Source organism: Lycorma delicatula, chromosome 2 (assembly GCF_047948215.1).
Source record: "Lycorma delicatula isolate Av1 chromosome 2, ASM4794821v1, whole genome shotgun sequence".
NCBI classification, from domain to species: Eukaryota; Metazoa; Arthropoda; class Insecta; order Hemiptera; family Fulgoridae; genus Lycorma; species Lycorma delicatula.
The window spans coordinates 58625774-58648521 of NC_134456.1; positions in this window are offsets into that span (position 1 = coordinate 58625774).

Genomic DNA, 22748 nt, shown 5'->3' on the forward strand with positions numbered 1-22748 from the left:
TCTGTAATATAACCAACCCTTAGTATCTGTCTTACAGTAAGTAATTTATTAAGTTACCAGTTACCCTCTAATGTTTCTTATCTTTATAATACTGGATTTTTCAGGAAATATATGGTAATAGTAATTGACTAGGTTTAGAAGTACTTTTACTTTATCTCTATGCCTAATGAATTGTACTGCACTGAAAAATAGTTCTCTTTGATAATAGTAAATTTTTTAAATGTGTATTATCATAAAACATTCTCTCTTTATTTTATTGTTTTCTTTAGAAAACAACTTATTTAGAAGTGCCTAAATAAGTTCTGTAAGTTTATTTACCATCCATATTGTACAAATATACAATATTTTTCTTATAATAATTCTAATTTATTACTTAAATTGTGACATCATTATTTGTACATCATTATAATACTTGAGCAAAATACTTCAGCATATTTAGGAAAAATATTATAAAAAGTAATATTTGTGAACTACCACCTACAAATACAGCTGACAGGTATTTTTTTTAAATTTCTATAATTAATATGTACATAAAAAATATTTTCATGTAAAGTAAGTTATTAGCATGCCACTTAGCCATGATTAGCTAGTTAACTTTAATTTGCAATGCTGGGTTAAAACTACAACTAATACTATAGAATATTAGTGGTAGGTGACAAATACATCTTCATTACAATTTGCTATGATATTTTCTGTGTTAATAAAGTAATTATAATATACTTGTACTATTAAAATAAATATAAAATGATAATTCAATCTTAAGTGTATTATAAAATTTATACACAGGTACATACAGTGAAAATTCTATGCAATGGAATAAGTAACGATAAATACTTAATTAATTTTTCAAGCTGATTTTCACTTGTAGTAGGATATATACTTGACAGTAAGCAGTCTTCACTGTAGCTAATACTTGTAACAAGAAGCAGTTTTCAAAATACTCCTATGATTTTTTATTATAAGTAAGAGTGATGATAATTTTACATATTTTGTTTGGTATTTCAGTTTTGTTTGTTTTATTTTTCTAATAAATAATTTGTTTATTTTAATTAATCACAATTATATTATTACATAACATATTATGTTCTGTTCATAGTAGGACTTGATAACTTATAATCATGAAGAAAAAAAATAAAGTACTGAGACTAAAAGATGTTTATATGTAATGAGTCTATCCTATGCAGTTGCTACTCTTTACATTTCTCTACTATTGGTATTGAGTAAACTGATGTTGCAAATCTAATATTAATACATTTTGTTTGCTACGCATGTTATGTAGAAATTGGTAAATATGATTGTGCAAAAAAATATCACTGAGCAACTTGAGTGAGCTAAAATAACAATGAGTCAGCAAATTTAAACATTTTTCCCTTCATATGATTACATATTAGATATGATTTGTATACTTTTTGAAATACCAGATGTAAATGTGTCATGTATAGATTTTATATCAGATAAATTTCTGTATCCACTATGTTACTGGGTAGAATGAATAAATGAACTGTTCATTTCAATATCATTGTAATTATTTTTCACTGTATAAGTATTTGAGTATGACATGTAACGTATGTATGTATGTATGGTTGCATATAAATACATATGTTTGTAAAATTAAAATGTATAGTATTTAATTATAACATTTTTCTTTAAAGAGAAATGAAAAAATAGTTTAAATCACAATTAATATGGATAATATTAATATTTTTAGAAATATGTATATTTTAATATTTATTTTACTTTATTTATTCGTGCTGTTACCTTCTCAGTAGAGATATAACTGTGCATTATAGAATACTATAAAAAATGTAAGTATTATAAAAAAGTATGTACATATAAATATATTTATTTATTAATATATAAATAAATATATTATACATAATTACATACAAAGCATTTTACATATTTATTGTTATTAATATTATCACCTCAGCTATTTATTAATAGTGTCATTGTGTTTAATGATATTTTTTAATTATATATTGTTATTCTAATTAATTGATGACTGTGATTGATTATCCATGTATTAATATTTATTAAAATTATTATTATAATCTTTTAACTGATAATTTTTATTTATTATAAAAAAATATATATTAGTAGAATAATTTTTATGGTATGACAGTAAAGGCAATGTTTGCTTTAAAAGAACCATGAAGTCATATTATCAATAGCATTAACGATATAAGAATTTAAAAAGCTGAAGTTGAAGTTTAAATAATGAATAAGAATATATTTAATTTAATATGATCTTTATAATCCAAAAACAAATTCAGAAATAAAATGAGTAAGCTAAGAAAAGTTTAATCAAATATTTTTATAAAATTTTCTGTGTGTATTTCATAAGTGCAGAAAAAACAAAGAAATTTTAGCTAATTTGTATTAATGTCTATTTAAAATAAATATTTTACATAACAGATATTCATGTTTACAGAGTTAATAAATACATTACTCAATATAGATAACAGATTTATCGCATGAAAATTCTAAAGAGAATATTTGCTGCAAATTGTCAAAATGTGAATTCTTAAATTTTCTACCACAAATATCTGAAAAACAATTTGCTGTTTCAAAATGATTGTTTTGAAGGTATTTGACTGATTTATTATCATTTAATATTTATAATTTATTACCTCCTCATAGTATCCCAATAAATAAAATAAGTTCTCACAGTGATCATAATAAATGACAAGTCTGATGTGATTTATTTTTTTTGCTGTGTGGAAGAAAGGATTAGTGAGAATCTATAGCAAAACGAAAAGTTATTTTCTATTTTTAGTTGATGGTCATGTGTGTTAATAAATTTGCTTTAATAATAATTGCTGTTATTTATTTTAATTATCCTAGTCATAATATTTCCTTTCGTTAATTTAAAAAATTGTTTTCTATTGATGTTACATATTTTTGTATTTAAAGAAAATGTATAGAATTAAACAATTTTTTAACACATTTATAGGGGCTTTTTAATTATGATTTCATTGAGATAATATATCTATTATTTTTGTTTGTTGTAATAATTTATGTTCTATAAATAGACATTATAATATCAATAATAAGTCTCAGTTTCTTTCTTTTCTTTTTTTGTTAATTACAGTATATAAATGTTTATGTAATGGGTGATGAAATAATCAAATGTATTTAAAGATAAATATTTGTGGAACTGCATTCATGTTGAAAATTAAAAATATATTTTAATTTTTAAATTATCTTTGATTTTACTTCAATTTAATTTTATTTGCAATGTTGAAAATTAGATATTTCTTATGAATGTCGTTTTATAGTTTTAATGAATGTTTTAAAACAAGTTTTTATAAAATGTTTTATTTCATCATAATATCAATAATAAAATTATATAAATATAAATAATAAAATTTTACTTATTTATTTTTCCCCTAATGACTGAAGACAGGTTATATTGCACTGTTTCTTGACACAAAAGAGCACCAGAAAGTTTTCCCTTGTTATCCCTCTAAGAGGAGGGCTATTCGTTGCTTTACACTATCTTTCCAGTTTTTCTTATCTTTCTGACACTTGCAAAAGATGTGAAGGACAAGAAGTGCCAACTATTGCTGCTTTCTCTGAGAAAAATATTTTTTACTTGGTCTGTTAAAAACATTATCACAGTGAGCTTTAGCATCTTACAGGATGCTATAGACAACATAGTGTAGGTGAAATGGTGAGTATCACTCATTTGGCAGGTTGGCATGCTAATATGCAGTACTCTGCATATATATCAGTGCTTCTAAATATATGCTGCTAAATGAACAAGGCAACTGGAATAGTAAACCACTTAATATAAATCACTTTCCCTTACAAGAGTGGGATCTAATTCTTAATTTTTCTTGAGAATGGTTATGCTACTTTCAGATGTGACTTGTGTGTCATGTCAGATTGCCTGAAATATATACTTCAATTTTTTATTTATTAACTTTAAGCAATTTTGGGATGTTGACATCTACAACTGATTCTATTTTTATGAAAAAAATAATTCAACTAAGAGAACAATTTTTACTTTTGGAATGCATAGGTTTCATAAAATATCATACTTAAGCCTGTTGGTCCAAAGATCGGGCTTAGAAAGTGGAGCTCAATTATTAAATTTTTGAACTATCCTTGCTTTTGCTTTATAGTCTAATCCAGTCCACATAAAATGCTTTACTTAAGAATTTTAAATTAATTACATTTTGTTTTTGATTAACAGCAAATCTATTCCATAAGTGTTAATTATTATAAACAAAACATTAAAAAATTATTCACCGTTTTATATTCTTCAACTCATTTATATAAAAAATGATTAAACCTTTTTGAATGGTCTAAAATTTAAAGTAAGAACTACAATTAAAAAAAAAATTGTCAAAGATAGAATCAAGAAATATTTAAAAAAAATTATTTAATTAATTTTTAACATTAGCATACAAAATACAAGCATTAAGAATTACTATTTCATCATCTAATTTGTGATTTTTACTTAAAATAAAAATTTGTATTGCATATTTTAATCGACTAAATTTATATGTTCTGTAAGATTTAAAAAATTATTTTTTGTTATAACCTTAGATAGAAATTTTTTAATGCAATATGTTTATTCTTGTAACCTATTAAAAGTGCCGCTCATTACTTCAGAACAGATTAAGTAGTTGAGGATGATGAGCTTTATTCTACAGAGAGCCTTAATTTAACTCTTACATTATTGCCTGTGATTTTGGATGCTATTTTTTTTTTAATTAGCCCCTTAGAAATGGGGAAACCTAAAAAATACTATAAAAGGAAAATAAACTGATTTTTTCAGTATTTCTTATTTAATGACAAAAAATGTGTTCTTTATCAATGCATATCTGTAGATTTTATATTTATATAAATAATAAAATTTTGATTACAAATAGTATATAATATATGTAATAAAATAAATAATTCTACAGTAAGATAGTATGAACTATGTATGAATATTTCATGAAGAAGAAGAAAAATATGTTATATATTTTACATTGTGTGATCAATTTCATAAAACAATATATTATACTCTTACTAAATGTTAACTGATTTTGTTCATTATCAGTAATTATTGAAATTAATATGCCTTTCTTATTTACTACTGTCTAGATTTAGTTATAAATAGTATAAAAATCCCATAAAATTTAATAAAGTTCATAAGATATAATGTTTCTTCACAAACGATGGTGTATAACTTCTCGCTAAATCAATAATTACTGAAACAGAAAATGCATTTTTAAAGGAAGCCATAAAAATAATAAAAGATTAGAAAAATATATTTTGCAAATTTAGGACCAAAATATTTTTTTTATCCTATAATATAAAATTGAAAATTAATATGAGGTTATTGATTTACTAAAACCTGAGGTTTGTAAAAAAAAAAACTAGATTTTATTTAAAATAGTTATTAACTATCATTTGATTATAATGTATGACTTGTTACTATTGACTGTAAGTGCAAATGTAGCAGCAGTAAGTGCATTTTAAGAATATAGAAAAAAGTTCATTTCTTTTTAAAAAAAACTGTAGTTTAAAATTTATGAGTTTAGTTTTTAATTTCTAAATAATCTATGAGGAAAATATTACATTCTGTAATTTCCAGAATTTAGAAATATTTTATTTTTATACTAAAATTTAATGTGATATTAGATGTAGCAAAAATTTTATTTTATGAATATTTGCTTATCAGTGAACTATTGTCGAAACATTTGGATGTGACACTATTTTTAACCTATTTATTACTTGCTCAGTATTTATGGTGAGGTTTGCTAATATAAGCAAACGCTGAGTGATATCAACTGAATAAAAATATAAATTTATTGCATGGAAGTTTTTTTGAATAATTCAAAATCTATGTTGGGAATAAAATCCAGTGAACTTAAATTTAATAGTCAACAATACTTACAATTAAAGTAAAACTCCAATAACACTTAATTATCTGATTAGAAGCTAAGTGTTATGATTGATTAAATGAGGAACAAATGTTATGCTCCATGGATCAGATTTAATTTTCAGAAAGTTTTAAAGTTGCTGTCTGTCATACCTTTTTTCATCTACTTTAAAATTGCCCATAAATTCTCTTTCTCCATCAACCAGCAGGCAGAGCAGCTATTTTTGTTTTCTTCCTAATTTAATGTAATTAATTTTATATTATTGTACAGTTTTGTATTCAATAAAAATTTATTTATTAATTTTATGTATTACATTTAAAATATTATAAATTGTTTAATAATTAAGTGTGATAATGTACAGGTGATTTGTTGTATTACTTATTGTACATGTTATGTTATTATCATAGTAATCTTATAAGATATATTGCAATAAATATTTATAATATATTTTATGTATAGAATATTTACTAATTACATTAATATATCAGTCGACAATTTATTAAGCATTATGGAAAATGTGATTTTAATTTGTGTGTGTGTGTGTGTGTGTGTTTAAATGTACAATATATTTGTGTATGAGTGTGATTACTGACATAAATTCATTGTTATTTATACATATATATATATATCTGCATTGTTATTAGCCTGTTGAAATTATATATGGTATGTATTAAAAATTTATCTCAGTAAAAATAATATAAGCATTTCTTTTTTAATAATACATAATTAATTTTTTCCTTTTATGACAGTAAATGTGAAAAATTTTAAATAAAATATCTATGTGACTATTTATCAACAAAAAAGATTATTATTATATTGTATTTTTAAATAATAATGTTCAGATGTGGTTTTTTATGTTTTATTATTCAAAAAATAATCAATAGAATTTTTTTTTCTGGAAAATTAAGAATTGAATCATTTCAAAATTAAAAGATCAAAAATTTCTATTTATGTAGTTGCAATAAAACAGAAGTTAGATCTCAATAAAATCAAAATAGAAATATCTAATTAATAATTTATCATTTCTACTTTACTTTTGTTAGTCATGTACTATAACCATTTTTCACCTTCTTGATTTCTATATAGTATAGTATATCATATTTACAACTAGTTAATCTAGACAAATATTAATTTTATTATTATTGTATGACAGTAAAAGAGTATCTAATTTAAAAAAATAGTCTTAATAAAGTTTAATCTGTTAAATGAGTTATTTACTAGAGTTGCAATGAAACACAGTAAAACATTTCAATACTTTTATAGTATATATATCTTATAGAAACTCTCTGTGTAAGTTCAGAACTAAAATTTTTGTCACCTAAAATTTGTGTAAAGTTACTTTTATTAAACTTATATTGGTTTAAAACAGGCAGTTAGCCCAGTTACAATAAACAGCTAGTTTTTTCTAGACTCAGGTCAAAACTCAAGAGAAGTTTGCAGTACATCAATAACACAGGCACTCAAACAAATAAAAGTAAACATTTTTGTTAAATATAATTAACTACTGTTTCATTTAATTGTAAGGTATTAAAATATCCACCAGAGTAAAAATCATAACTATTTTTCAGGAGTGCTTTATATTATTTCAATATATTTTCAGCTGGATTCCAAAAAAAAAGGAAAAAATTTAAAAACAAAATTAATTTTTCCTTTACTTGGATATAACTAGATTTTTAAAATTCCTTAACAGCAGTTATTGGTAAATGTAATAATCTATCTTTCATAAGAAATTATATTTTCTTAAGAGTGGATGTATTCAAGCCAGTGAGAATTTTTTACTGTTGCATGAATTTAATCAACATTAAGATCAATCTCGCCTTTTTGAAGATCTACTCGACCTGATAAAGAGTAAGCATGGACAGAAAGGAAAAATTAAACCAAATATGAAAATTATTTTAATCCATTTAAATTAAAGAAGATTAAAATTATAACAAAATTCATTTCTTTTTAATGAAATAATATTGTTTGGATGTTTCAGAAAATGAAATCCCATTTAAGATTTCACCTCAGAAATTTTATTCTAATTATTAAGACTCCTAGAAATTCATAGTCTCTCCTGTTTAGACTTTGCAATATGTCATTTTTCAGATATGATTCATTTTTATTACCCAGTTCTGGGCATACGAACTTCAAACTATGCATGTTCATCTCAGAAGAATTAGAACAGTATCTCATGTTTAATGAAAGGGAGGAAGAGAATTCAACAATTAGATTTATACAAACTAAACTTTTTAACAGCAAATTATTGTAAAATAAGACTATTAGATTCATTTAATGTAATAAAACAAAGTCATTTTAACAAGATAATTCTACTTTAAAATACCTGTTTTCTGAGAAAATTTTGAAAGAAAACAGTTAAATGATTATATTGCTTCATCGATGGTTAGTGCTCAAGAGTTCTGATTATACAGAATGTATAATGTTTTATTTCTTTTCCTTGGTTTTGTACATTATTACTACATCATTAAATAATATTACATGTTCTATAAATGTTGCTACCAAGAGATTGTGAGTCTTAAACCAGGATCTTTAAAATACCCAAGTGATTCAAAAAGAATTTCACAACTTTAAAAGTATATAAAAACTTATTGAGTGAACTTAAAGATTTAGTTGAGATCTCATTTCATAGAAAAACACATCAAGTTTGTCACCCAACATTTACTTTGGTTTGATATGGCTTCCATTTGTAATGTGGCATTAAAAAAACACCACGCTTCAAAAAATTTATTTCAAATCCATCTGAACTTGATTTCATTCCTGAATTAGCTAGCAAGTCGGGCATACCTCTGCAGCTTGTGGTGTTAGCTCAACAAGATCAGCAGGTAAAGGTGGTATGTAGACCCAATCTTTAATGAAACCCCACAAGAAAAAATCTAGTGGAATCAAATCTGGGGAGCAAGGTGGCTGTGCATTTGGACGTTCACGACCAATCCATTAACCTGGGAATCGAGTATCAAGAAAGTCTCGGACTTCAAGGCAGTAGTGAGGTGATGCCCAGCATCAGCATGTCCAGATAAACTATACATATACGGTTGCTTTCTGGAAGAAGAACAGGCTGTGCAGTCTTTGTTTGCTTAGCACATAAAACATATTGACCTTCGATCTATCACAAATGTGCTGCAAAGTTTCATGAGGGTTTTTGCTAAGCCAAACTCCGCAGTTATGTCTGTTCACCTGTCACTGATGTGAATCGTTTTCACAACTAAAAATTACATAGTCTAAAAATGTATCATTGTCTGCAATTCTATCCATCATTTCCACACCAAACTGCAGCCGAACAACTTTTTGTCATTTATCTTGAACCATGATTGCTGACTGCAAATGGGGAAGTCAAAACACACAGCAAGTATGTTCCATACTAGTAAATGTATCTATTTTTGACAATACTGGTTAAAGCACTGAAGCACTGAAAATTTGATAATATCAAACCTTGATGCATTTTCTATGAAATGAGACCTCAACCAAATCCGTAGTTATTTAAATAGATTTTTATATGCTTTTAAAGTTATGAAGTTCTTTTTGAATTACTTGGTATTATTTTTCTAAATATGGAATAAATAATTATTATTTTTTCTACAGTTAATACCCTAAATCTTATTTTATTGTGGTTGAACTAATTATTTATACTGTTGACATATTTATTTAGAGTTATTTATAATAATTTTATTTTCATAAAAAATTAATAGGAAATTTTTTATTGAAAAGACATGAGCTATGAAAAAGTGACAGTACCCAAAATAATTCACTTTGTATACCTATAAGTAAATTTAAAAAAATAAAAATAAATTAATAAAAAAAAAAAATAAAATGAAAACATGATAGCTGAGCTGTAATATAATTTATTAAAATATATTTCTTAAATAAACACAGTATTTGGTAATAAATCTATGGAGTAAAAATAATAATTTGCTTATTTTTAAAAGCAAACTCAAAACAATATTTATTTCCACATAAATTGTTTTAACATACTGAAAACACAAATAAACTTTATATTATATTTCATTGCATAGTTTTAAATCTTAATTATTTAAACTTAACATATGTTTGTTACATTGATTTGTTAATATTATAGATATGGAGACTTAAAAAGTTATTATAAGTGATAAATATTTATTATCCTACAAAAGGTTTATAAAAATTTAATGTATAATTTATAAAGTAATAATATTGTTGTTGATATTATTATTATTATTATTATTATTATTATTACTGATTACAGTATTATAAAATAAAATTAAAATGACATTATAAAAATTACTCATTTATTTTAATATATTCCTCTTTAAACCACTTTTAATAACCATAAAAAAAGCATTTCTGTAATTATTTAGTAAAAATATATTTTTTTTTATTTTAAATTGTAAATTCAAATGTATATAACATATAAAATTAGATAATAAATAAGCAAATAAAAAATACATAAGAATATTTCATGCATATATTATTCATTAATAACTATCCCAACACTATAATCACCTACCTAAGTACACAGTAGGTTAATAATAATAATATAACTAACAATTTTTGTAAGTGGTATTTTGTTTTAACATTTTATAATATTTTAATGAAGAACAATTGAAAATGACTGGGAAGCTAACTTTAATTTTATTATGCAAAAAGAACATTTCTCTGGGAAGCTTAGTTCAGTATTGTAGCAGCAATCTGTTATTTGATAAATTTATTAACTATTTTATCAAATAGTACTGATCAATTTTTATAAAAAAAAAAAATGTATTTTTATTATTATTATTATTATCAGCTGTAAATTTACAACCTCTTCATTAATACTGAACAATAAGTAACTTCTGATGAAAAAAATATAGTACTTCTAAATAAATCTAGGTGCCCAGTAGTGGCATATGGTTTAATAGTAAGAATAACTAATATATATGAAATAACATCAGGAAATATCTATACTGCAAAGACACAGGATAAGATAAAATAGATGAGTGTCAATAAGAGCACATGTATACAAAAAATGGGTGTCATTAAGAACACATGCATCATGATTATGTCAACCAACAAACTATAACCAGATATTTACAAATTTCAAATTAAGTATCATAATTAATCTACATTTTACCTATCAAATTCATATGTAAATTCAAAAAATATAATTTCTTTAACCTTTTAAAATATTAAGAATTATTGGGAAGCAAATTAAATTATAAAAAAATAGGATGTTTGTAAACCTCTTACTGATCATTTGAACTGAATTTGATAAATTTTTTAAAAACATTTGTTTAAAAATCTTGATAAATAAACTTGTTACTGTTGTACAAAGGAATATTGAACATTCCCTTAGTGTTTTTAATTTGAAACAGCCAAAATCTCAATTTGGGCTTTGAAGATAAACCCCCAATATTTATGACATACATCCAAACTGGTTTAAGAATCGACTTAAATTGAGTCGAAGGTTTATGTTCAATTTAGATTTTTGTCTAAGAAGCCAGTACATTTTTCAAAAACTGAGATCTAAATGCTTCCTTTTAGATAATTTATGCTTTCTTCAAATTAGATAAGCAGTTCTAGATATTTAACATTATCTGCATAGAGTAGAGTGATATAGTAAAGCTTTTTGGCAGACAATTGTTTCTACACAGAGTAAATATGATGTGTGTAGACATATTCTCTATTATTTTCATTTTAAACTTTGTCATTAATTTTCAGTTTAATTAACCAATTTTGGAGACTAAAATGACTATGTTTCCTTGGCGACAAGTTGATCAATGTCAGTAGTGAGAGTGGTTGTTTCTGCAAGTGTTGTTATTGTTGTAAAAGAAGTTTGTGGCAGTAATTTGGATATACAGCAGGTATATGATGAGGTATCTGCAGTATATGACTTCATTGAGGAAGTTGATTTGAAAAAATCTACCCTCATGGTAAAACTATATAGAAAAGGTGGTAAGTTTTACTTTATTTTAAATTATAAACCAATGTGCTGCACCTTGAGGCACATTATACTTGACTAAATCTTGAATACAGTAGAACAGTTGTTTTTTTACTCTAAAGGAGTGTTAAACATTCTGATAGCATGATAGACAGGCCCTACTTTTTAATATATTTAATTCTTTTATATATCTACTTATATCTACTTATATATATCTACTTTTTTATATATTATATTCTATGAAAGCAAAATTAAGAATTAGTAATTATTGTAAGAAAAATGGTTTTAGCTAACTGAAGAACAGTTTTTAGAATATTTTAGATAGCACTGGAAGGTCACTAATGAGCCTGTTAGATTTCACATTTACTAAGTTTAAGAATTACAACTACCTATGAGATTTTCCACTCCAAGGGGTAGTTGCTAGTTTGTAAACTGACATTAAATATGTCTGCCACCAACAAAATAGATTTCCTGTTAATGTTTGAAATTATAGTAATTAAATTGAAAACTAGTGCCTGGAGCCATCCTGAACGCCGCTTCCGGGGAGCCGTCTGTTAGACGCAGGCGAAAACCCAGGAAAAAGTGGTGGTTCTCTGACCATAGTGTGCTGCGTGCAAGAGTTAGGTCCGCTAGTAAAAGATACCAGCATTGCCCCCTAACGGGGATTATCGTTGATGACGTGTACGCAGAGGGTCTGCGGATCTACAGGCGCGCCCGTAATGAGTACGTTCATGCCATCAAGGAAGCCAAACTCAAGTTTTGGCAAGTTCCATGGGCAAGTTGCAGCGCAGCCCCTGGCAGCCCGCGAAGTCATGTTACTGGCCAAAGCCATTGCACATGCTGTTCAGTGTTCGATGTGGGTTTAGTGGTCGAGACCACACTTTAACATCTGTGTCAACTTACCAGGCGTTCTTGGATAATCTGTTTCCAGATGCTCCGAAGGGTGAAGCAGAAGTCGGTGTCAGGGCGGGTGAGACACCATTCCCGGGTGTACGGGCTGTGGATCCCATAGATAAAGACCGAGTGGTTTCTCGAATGGCATTGAGAAAGACACCGAGAGAATTGACCAACTTGACCCAGATATATTTTATCATCTGCTGCTTGTCATAAGAGAGCCACTTGGCAGGCTGTTCTCGGGGTGCCTTAGCTGGGGTTGCTTTCCGCTTTGCAGGAAGGTGGCTTTGGTGAGGGTGCTCTTAAAATCAGGAAAGGATCCTAGTGAGATCAGTAGTTATCGACCCATCAGCCTCTTACCGGTTATCGGTAAGTTTCTGGAAAGGCTGGTTGTGGAACGGCTCTGAGAAAGCATCGATATGAATTGTTTTCTAAATCGAGGCCAATATGGCTTCATTAAAGGGGTTAGCACCTAGGATTTCAATTTAAATGCTCTTGCCGAGGTGAAAAGCGCCGACTGTAAATATGTTTTACCAATCTTTATTGAAATAGAGGCAGCATTTTCTTCCTTGTGTTGGAGTTCTGTCCTCTACGAGTTGGAACTCCGCAATGTTCTCATAGTCCTACAAGCCGTAGTACGTGACTACTTGTCTAACCGCACGGCTGTGTTTAAAGATGCGCACCTAGTTGTGGAAAACTCCGTCACTAGGGGAAGCCCGCAGGGTTCTGTTGTCGGTCCTTTGCTGTGGAACGTCGTCTTTGACGGATTTCTGGGATTGACATTCCCAGAAGGGGTCACAGCCGAGGCTTTCGCCGACGACTGTCTCCTATTAGTTCATGGTAACTCACGACGGCAGCTAGAAGATCGAGCGCAAGCGGCTTTGTCAACCACAGAGGGCTGGATGCACATGGAAAATTTAAAGATTTCTGTGCCAAGACGAAGTACATGCTTCTCAAGTGTGTAGACAAATTATCGTACAATCGGAACCCCCACATTAAATATAAAGGCTGTGTAATCTGCCGAGTTAGAGTTCATAAGTACCAAAGTGTTTTGTTTGATGAGAAGTTGCTGTTTAGCAACCACATTAAGCAAGTAGCGGCGGACGCCATCTCAGTGATGCACAAACTTAGGAGGATTGCTCGGAAGGGCTGTTGGAAGGGTTATGGGTCGTCAAATGTGGCCGTCAAATGTACATGGTGAACCGAGGTGTCTTTGAAAGCATAACCCTTTACGCGGCGCCTGTTTGGGCGCATAGGTTGGATATGAATAGATCACTTGTTCAAAATTTAAGGAGTGCCCATCGCAGAGCCTTAATTGTAAGCAGTGGTGTTTTTAAAACAACCTCCTATGAGGCTACCATCGTATTGGGGAAGGCTCTCCCAATCGATTTAATGGTGAATGTTCGGGCGGCCATGTGAATGTTGCGAAGAGGCAGTGAGGCCGAGGTATTTAGGATACGGTTTTAGGCCGGGCCTATATCGGAACGGAACGGTGATCTCAATGCACCGGTTCTAAATTTCAAACAGTAGGAGGCTTTACAGCCTAGCGATGGATGCATGGCATCAAGAATGGCACGCCGTGACTAAGGGACAGCCCTTGTATAGATTTATACAGGACTTGGGGAGGGATGTTATGCCTCTCCTTTGTTTTTAAGAGCAACGGTGCCCAGGTGCTCTCCAACCACGTGAACTTGAACCAATATTTGTTTCAGTTCCGCCTGGCAGCTGATGAGCTGTGCGTCTGCAGGGAGGTCCAGTCGAACGAACTCATAATGTTCGACTGTCCAGCTCTTGGGGGAGCCAGAACTCAGGCCATCCTGGAACTTGATGGTCAAAGGGAAAATTGGCCACAAGCGCCGAGTCAATGTGGCGAGAGCCTCATTGTCGGACCGTGTGTGTGTTCCTTGATACCATTACATTGTTCAGTACTTTTTCAGGGAAAAGTGACTCCTACCGTGCTGCTGTAGGAAGCTACCCGAGAATGATGGCTAGACACTAAAGTTCCAAGCACTTTAATATGGTGGACAGGTACTGCTGGCATTCGGCTATCTAGCAGTGGGAGCAAATTGCTCTCTTGACGATGTAAATTAATTTATTGAGTGTCATATATATTTAATGGGTATCCCTACCCATTTTTTTTTATTAATATATGATAAGTGAGCACTGGGACACAAAGCGAGTGGTGTATGTCACCACGCTTAGTTTGCTTATGCAAACTAGGTTAGCTCCAGGAGCTAGTTAGGACTGGTCGCTTAACTGTTTCGAGGCTCAGTAGCTGTTTGTGGCACAGACATTTGATCTTATGCTTTAGGGCAACACAATGGGTTGGTGAAAGGAAAAATGCCATACAAACCAATATTATCATATTCTGGTCTTCTCATTGGATAAAATGTCTGACAGATATCTGAAAGGGAAATCAAAAAACATTTTTGTACAATCTCTTGAAACTGAAAGATTGAAATACTCTCAAATAAATTATCCTTCCTAATTGCTTTTAGCCTACTGATTATTTCCCTAACAGAAAGGTGAAAAAAGTTTGCTGAAGGCATTTTATTTTTCTAGTAGCCTTCTATTTTGAATAATCAGAATATTCAGTACCAAAACGACATTCAAGATGGAATTGAAATAACCCATTTTTAAAGCTTTGTATTAATTTACTTCCTAAATTCTTTGCAGTTTTCTTTGTTCTTAAATCTTTCTCCTAATGAGTAGTGGATATCAGTGCTGAAAGTGCAGTACAGCCACTGGGCTAGCGTTAATGCCAAAAGATTCTTATGAAATATTTTTGAATATAAAGGAAGTCTAAGAGATTAGGAATTTGTTCACATCTGATGGCCATGATAATTCACCTGGAGAATTATTTGTGAAATAATATTTATTAAACTTTGAGAAAGTTCTTCCTCTTGGAGTTATTATCTTCAAACTCTATTGAGTGAGTTCCAGTCACCACAAGATAAATTAATTTAGGATCTAATTTTTGGAAAATGATGAAAAATTTCATTTTCTAATAACATGCTTTGGGCAGTAAATACCAGCAAGTATGAATGGAAAAGGTAGTTCTTCAATTACAAATGCATGTTACTAGAAGATATTCATTATCATAAATAATGGGCTCATATCACCATATGAGTTTTAATAAAAATGGCTATTCCCTTGTATTAATATATGTATGTATATATATATATACTTACTTCAACACACACACACACACACACACACACACACACACACACACACACACACACACACACACACACACATATATACAGGGCGTTTCATAATGTTCTTAGGAGTTACAAAAATTCAGTACAAAAAAAGAATTTCAAACAGTTTTTGTTAAAATCTATAAATGTTCAATATGTGCTCCTCTGGTGACACTGCACACATCAACACGAAAGTCTAGCTCTTGCCAAACTCGTTCTAACATGTCATTTTCAATAGAGTTGATTGCATTAAGTGATCCTTTAGCTCAGCGATATCGATATCGATATCGATATATATATCTATATATATTGTATTTACTCATAATGTAATGGTGAACATAAATTTACTTATGCTAGCAAATAAGCTACACATCTGCATAGATTTAGTTACCAAATTTACTAATTTAAAAAACTTAAGCCCTGTACAATTATTACCATGCATTATTAATTGCTTAACTAATGAATTGCACAGAATTGTTGGTTGTGTAAATAATGAAGTGAAAACAATATTTATAGGTTAAACTATAATTTATTTTAATTGAAAAACATGTTTTTTTAATATTTTACAGTTCATGTACCATATAAATCTTACCAATAAAGATATGACACACTGTTTTAAAACTTACTCATTTTCCTTTTAAAAATTACTCATTTGGTGAATCATTCAATACTAAAGAAATAAAGAACAATTTTTCCATTAATAATCACATAAAGAATAATAAAAAAATTACAGCTTCACAGGACTTTTTAGAAAATAAAGAAGAAATCATTTCTTGATTTCATGTCTGAACAAGCACTAAATACTAAGCAACAGGTAGTACTTCTTATAACATGAGATATTTCAGTAAAGCTTAAGCATAAAGTCCCATTTTTAATTTTTAATTTTATTTTATTATCATTTATTCTGTTAAGTTATGGTACTTAATTTTAGGCTCAGGGAATAAGTTCTAAAATATTTCTTCATGACCCATTCTTGTTAAACTTAATTTGTACTTATGCGTAGCAAAGAGACTTGTTATATTTCCTTTATTTTCCTCATTTTTATTTTTATTTTTTTGTAACTTTATTGAATTATATTTTAATTATTTTTCACAATTAAAATATGTACACAAACATATGTAAAGTTCATGCATTATAAAACTCAATTTTACATTCTATTTTTTATTCATTATGACAACAAAATGCTACAAAAAAAAATATCTTTTCTAATAGATATTTAAGCAGTATGCTGTACTAAATTGTTGTTATAATAAGTAAAATCAAAGCTATGATTATTTTTTTTTTTTTACTTTTGTAATAATTAATATTAATCCTGACATGATTAATAATAATTAATAAAAAAAATAATGTAAAAATGGTGCAATACAGTTATTAGGAAATATTCATGTTTAAATTTGTTCCTGCATGTTCAACATTATAAATGTATTATTAAATTATTTGTTTTGATAACATTCTACTTGACGTCAGCACTCCTATATATAAACCCCGGCCGTTTCCAGGAACAAGACAACCTCTTTCAGTCACATAGCCGTGGACATCAGGGACAGGAAGCTACAAGGATATCCGAGGCCATGCAAGGATCGTCCGCCTTCGCAACTGCATCATCTTTCCTGAAGGATTTCAACCGGCGGCCACGGGGATGACTACTCCAACCTGATACTACTATACAGATTATTATTATATTTTTATCTTTATCAGAAATTTCATTTCACAATTATAATTTCATCACTTATATTTCTACAAACCTGGGAGCAGGACAATCCTTCAACTACCAGAGTAGTTATTTTTTTTTTTTTAATTTCAAACTTAACAATTTTTATGACTTACTTTTTCTTTCAGTATTACTGATCGTATTTAACTTCATTTTATTTTCAATATTTAACTTCTTTTATTTATAATTTATTGGTTTTTAGTCAATAAACTTGTTATGACTGATATTTCGTATCATCTGCATACATATATACTATCATACTTGTTTTAACGAAGTGATTACGTTCCACGAAATTATATCGTTAAATGAAACTTCGTTATCAGAGGTAAAAATACTACGGTCAGAATAGGGATAAGTACCTCTTGATAAATAAAATACATTTTCTACGTGTGTAATCTTTAAAGAAAGTCATTTTTATTTCTTTTAACTTTTTAATACGTTAAAACTATCAACATTAAAATTATTTATTTTAATTGATAGAAAAGATTAATTGTTTTTTTTTATATATGCATTAAAAATATTTTTATCACAAGTTACATGTACATATTCACGTACATAATCACGTACATATTTAGGAAGAAATGTTATTTACTGTAAAATGGTCAATTATTACACAATTGTACAATCGCGACTTCTGAAAATGTGAATCTAATATGAATTGTCCAAGGTCATAAACGAATCCTATTAAATTAGACTTCTGATTAACATCATTTTAATCTCCTGAATTTTATATTCTTCATCTAGCACAGCTAGTGGGCATAATTTGAGCCAAACTCCATTTAAATATGTTTGAGTAACTTCTTTCTAAGAACTATGAATGTTTTCAATTGCATCTTTAATGGTGTAATTTTTCCAAGAACTAACATCGGCTCATTATCTTCCAATTCATTGAAATTCCTTAATGCACGACCCAAATAATACGCTTTAAATGCTGCTATTACTCCTTCATCCATCGGTTGAATCGAGGATGTTGTGTTTGGTGAAAAAAAAAACAATTTTAACAGGAGTACATGTGTCTAATTCATAAATATTAGTTGAATGACCGGCAGCAATATTCAAGAAAAAACAGCTCTTTTTCAAAATTATTGTCTGCACTATCACTTCACTTCTGGATAAAAAGTTAGACAAACCAATCAGTAAGTAATTAATTAGTTATCCGCTCTTCTTTATTAGCTATCCCTATTATGCGTAAATTAGATATCGGGTTACGTTTTAATGCCCTTGGATTTTTTGAATGATAAACTAATAAAAATTTTAATTTAAAATCCCCAGTTATGTATGATCCAAAAGGTAACGTTAAGGGATCTTTGGCAGCTGTTAAGTCCCATGTATCATCTCATCTGTAATTATAAATAAATAGTTGCATTCTTCTGTCTTTTGCAAAGTAAATAAGATGTTATATTATGTTGGCTTTGACCAGCTGATATTTATAATGTTATTAGTAATTATTGAATTGTTTAGTATTAATTAACACTCCATTATGTCATCTTCCTACACACTCACTAATTTACATATTAAAATAACAATGAAATAATTGAAATATAATATTAAAATAAATATAAACATTAAGACATAATAAAATACATATTTAAATAGAAACTTGAAAGTCACTGTTGTGACTTTATTTACTATATATTATTGAACTAGCGAAATATAAATGTATGGAACAGTGAAACCTAACTTAGGTATTCAGCCGTGGTGGACATTGCTCTGCAGCTGCTTTGAAACCTGATTATGATTTTTTTTTTTATAGAAACGAAGCTCTTCGATGGTAATCGTTTCCAAAACAAACTACTTTTAATATGTTTGATTCTGTTCATTAATTTTATATTTTCAACAAATAAATAAAATTTGTATAAAAGTTCATTGGTCTGCAGTATTTTATCTTCATTTATACTTTAAAACGTTTTTATAAAATAAGATTTTAAAAAATAACCAAAAAAGATCATAAATTGTGGACTTTGTTATATCGACGCTTCATTATTAGAGCTAACGTTATATGTGAAATCTATATATTTATATAAATTAACTCTTAATATTTTTCCATATTGTATTCTTTGTAAACTAGTTTAAGAAATTATGTTCTGAAGTTAAATATTTTCTTCGGATATATCGGATACAAAAGTCATGTTAACTCATCAATTATTGGCCGGGCTCCGTGGCGCGAATGGTAGCGTCTCGGCCTTTCATCCGGAGGTCCCGGGTTCGAATCCCGGTCAGACATGGCATTTTCACACACGCTAAAAATCATTCAGCTTCATTCTCTGAAGAATGAAGAATGCCTAACGGTGGATCCGGAGGTTAAATAAAAAAAATAAATTATTTCAGGGTTCCCAGTTTTAAAAATCAATCTATAAATTATTCAGAATCTTTATAAACGGTTATTACAGCGCAAGGATGTAGAAATGAATTGATTAGAAATGTTGCATTACGGATTACGTAAAGAACGAATCAGTTGAGTGGGTGTGTCATTTGTCATATTTGTGAGTGGGTGTGTTATTTGTGTGTGTATATGAGTTCGCGCTTGAGGGTTAAAATATATTATATTTCGATGATGATGTTGCAGCAGGCTTCATTAAGTGCAGGTAAACTACCATTCTTATGTCGTAAAATATGCATCTTATTAATAAGTAGTATGTCCTAGTAAGTACTTTGCCAGTAAATAATTAATTATTTGTTATTTGAATTAAAAAGCTCTTCAAATAATCAAAACAGAATATACAATACACTGTTATAAATTAGTGTATAGTATTTGTAGACCTATATTACTGTTTGATAAGTGGATTTATAGTGATAACATTTTACAAAAATGGTTTGACCAATTTAAGAATTTTACTATTATTTAAAAAATTGTGGTGTCAGAATAACAAGAAGAGTAAATTTTCAAAAGTTTTATTCGAGCTTAATTTTTTTTTAAATTCAATGATTCAGTCTGAGATTGAATCATCCCTCTTATCGTCCTTATATTTTCAACAAATAAATGATGTTTTGTATAAAAGTTCATCGATCTACAGTATTCATTTTAAATATCTTTTTTTAGCTTTTTCTCTATAATTGGATAATAAATAAGTACTAGATGATCCCGGATTGAATTAATATGTTACGATTACGTTATGGAAGGAATATTTTAGGCCAAAATATATTTTCTGCTCTAAAATTCACTAATGTTCTTAACAATAAATGATATTACGAAAAGATCTGTCACATCTTTAAAAAGAGAATTATAAAAATAGATACGGGAAAATTGAGATATTCTAAGTTTATTTTTATCCAAATAAGGTAATTTTTTAATTCTTATATGCTTGTTCTGAACATTTTTATTGTTCAGTGGTGGACAAAATTTATTTAAACATGTTAAAAAAAAACACTTTAAATAATTTTTGATCAGTATTAATTAGAAATCAAAATATTTCATTAAAAAATTTTCTGTTATTTAAATGAAGATTTAGGATTCATTAATTCTCCACTTAAATCGCTCTTCTATTGTTTCTCTAAAAACAACGCTGATAAATTCCGCTTGTATTTGTTTTATTGTGTTTTACCCTTTATCTGGTTAAATTAATTCATATCTTCATGAAAATTTCGCTTAAATGTGCTTTTTTGTCTATAAATTTGATCATTCTGCCTTAAAAAAACACACAAGGTTAAGTACCATTTCTCTTCTCTTGACCTTTTATTATATTTATATAAAAAAATTCTATAATTTTGTAATGCATATAATTTTGATGCTTTTGTTGTAAAAAAAAGAAAGAAAGATATATTCTGTTATTTTTTTTTTCACGCAATACTTACTAAATCGTAACTTACACGCCTTTGTTGAGAAAATGATCATTATTATTCTCGCTACCATGAAAAAAAAAAGTAAAGGTTAAACATTTTTTTTTTATTTCATACTTTATCCTAAATGTTTAATCAAAAGAAAATATTTTTCTACGTAATCGATTTGTTAGTTTTAAACAAACTGCATTCTGTAAGAAACGGATTACACTCAATGTATAGCAAATAATTACTGTTGCAAAATAAAATTTGGGTAAAAGGATAAATTTGAGTTTTTCACTAATGAAGTTTGGACAAGTATTTTCAACTTAAAGATATTTAAATAAAAAAACTTTTTATAAAAAATATTTCATTAGTTGCTAAAAATAGATGAAATTTATTTACTTCCTATTTTGATATATTCTTTCACAAATTGAATAAAAATATTTCGGTCATGTTCAAGCATTTCGTGGTCCGGCTACTATAAGCAACCAAGTCGAGGGCTCAAATAAAAAATATTGTTAGAAAAAAATTATTTTAATGTTATACTCCGTAGATTAGTACATTTTATATATAAATATTTTTTTTTGTGAATAGGATGATTAGATCACCGAACATAGCAGCGCATTAAAAAGGTTAGCAAGACCTTCCTATAATTATAATTATAATTTTATAGAAAAATAATTTGTTAGCTTAATTAATACTCATTAAACATTTCTACAAACTAAATTAGTATCAGAGTGATTCGATGAGGAATTCGATTTTAAGATCGCCTACTCGTTCAAGCTGGACGTTTTGCTCTGTGAAAGGGCTTAACGACTCAGAGTCCTAACACCCTCCTTAAACTGATTTACAAGGGTGAAATTGCAAGATTTCTCTACCTCTGTGAGCACATCTACTAAAATGTCCTCTTTTTCATCTTAGATAATTTACCATTACCAACATATCAATTTTCTTGACAGTCTATGGGAACGTAAATGATGCATTGCTGTTAAAAATAATTATATTTTAAAATTACTATAAGCCTAATGTATTAGAAGTCCAATTTTCTCTTGTTTTTACTTACTGTAAAACAATTTTATATTCTATTCGTGTTTATGATTATCTAGATCATAGATTAGCGATGAAATCATGGATTATGATTACCTTAAACTGGGAAAACATTATTCGTAGATCGACCATGGACGTATTTACAGAACTATTGTAGAGAAATAATCTGAATCTAAAATAAAAAAATAAATAAATCAAGAAAATAAAATATTTATGTTTAATAATATAAAATAACAAAATTTTCTTGTTGATTTGTATTTTTATTCTAAAAAATAATTAAAAAGATGAACAATATACATAGTGTCCCACGAAAAAACGGAGAAACTTTCAGGACAAGTTCTACTGATAACCTCCTCTTTCCAACG